This window comes from Nestor notabilis, unplaced genomic scaffold (assembly GCF_000696875.1).
Source record: "Nestor notabilis isolate BGI_N333 unplaced genomic scaffold, ASM69687v1 scaffold6849, whole genome shotgun sequence".
NCBI classification, from domain to species: domain Eukaryota; kingdom Metazoa; phylum Chordata; class Aves; order Psittaciformes; family Psittacidae; genus Nestor; species Nestor notabilis.
The window spans coordinates 124,707-126,298 of NW_009944955.1; positions in this window are offsets into that span (position 1 = coordinate 124,707).

A 1,592-nucleotide genomic window follows, 5' to 3' on the forward strand; every position below is an offset into this window, starting at 1 on the left:
AAACCTCACAGATGGCAGGGCATTTCTTTCTGAATGGTCAAAGGATTTGACCCAACTTCATTACTTCAGTACTAGAAACAGACTATCTAGTGGCAGCAAGGCTTGTCAAAAAGATAAGATGCACTGTTTTCCTTTCTTATGGGTGACTCTCTAGAGTTAATCAGCAAAGGAAAAGTAAGCTGATGACACGAGTTGCTCTGTACCTAGTCTCAAAAGGCACATGAAGGCTGTCGTAGCTGGGAGTAGGGAATATCGACAAGCTTCCCACAGGCAGTTTAAGAGCGGCTTGTTGACCTTTTTTGCTTCTTTTTGCCAATAGGATAAAGGCCCTAAAATCTGGGGGACAGACAAAGTACAGTATCTGCTGTCCTAGAAAATATAAGAAACGCTGATTCCCTCCTTTCACCCAGTCCCTTCTCATTGCTCCTGCAAACTATGTAGCAAAGTTTTGTGTAGTCTGGTACCTGGACTCAGCTCTCAGTTGCTCTGCTCCAGTGCTGCCAGCAGCTCGCTTGGTTCTTGGTTCTGAAACCTGTTTGTAGAAAAGACCATTCCTAAACCATTCATGTTAAAATCCAAACCCCTCAGGCCTTTCTCATTAATAATGTGCATGAAAAGACGGGGAAGAAACCCATCGGGTTTTATTTTATTGAAAAGCTTGAATCAGAATTCAATTACAGCTGCACCAGAAGTCACTGCTGTGCTATCTGTAAAATCCTTCAGATCCGCTTTATGTGTGGGCTTCTTTGTTAGGTTTCTGTTAATGCCATTCAAATATTCCCTAAAACAGATCCCAAAGTGCAAAGGAGGAGGAGATATGTTGCCATGGCAGTGAGCCACTCTTCAGGGCGTAACCACCTTCTCCCTTTGTTCTTTCAGGGGGTATGTCCCCCAGCACTAATCTTAGCCTTGTTCTCCCACCACTTGTTTGCCTGATACCAGCTCAGAGCTGTATTTGTTGTTCCCAGAGGATACCTGTTGGACTCGATAACACTTACTTTTCTTTAGCAAGTGAAGGTGAATGGAGGAAGGCAGAAGGCGACTGCTCTTCAATTCGTACATGGCTGGTTTAAGACCACTATTCCCCCCGCCTCTGGATTTGCGTCGTCTGGGCTGAAGAATGTGGGAATTTCACCACTGATTTCAATGAGACTGACCCCAAAGTGCTTTCGTGACAAAAGGTGGCTGATACACACAGTGCGGGGAGGCTCCTTCAGTGACAGCTAGCCCTGAACAAAGCAGGACAGCCAGCAACGCCAGCTACACAAAGCACAGCGCCTCATGTTCTGTAAGGAGGCAGTGATGCACGCAGTGATGGTGAGGGTGACAACCATGGCAGCGCATCCAGCCAGGGTGCCACAGCCGTGGCAAGAGGCTTTTGCCTGGCCTGCAGATGAGCCTCAATTTTTTTTCATGAAGCGTATGCCTCATTAAACAAGACCAAACCCTGCCGTGTTCTGGAAAGCCGCCCACTTCAGGAAAGCAGCCATGGAGCACAGCTCTGGCCTGCGTGACAGCTGAGGTGGCCCAGGACAGCGCCTATACAGACAGTAATGGTGCCGCTGGCGGCGGCTGAGGGACAGCAAGGTGGG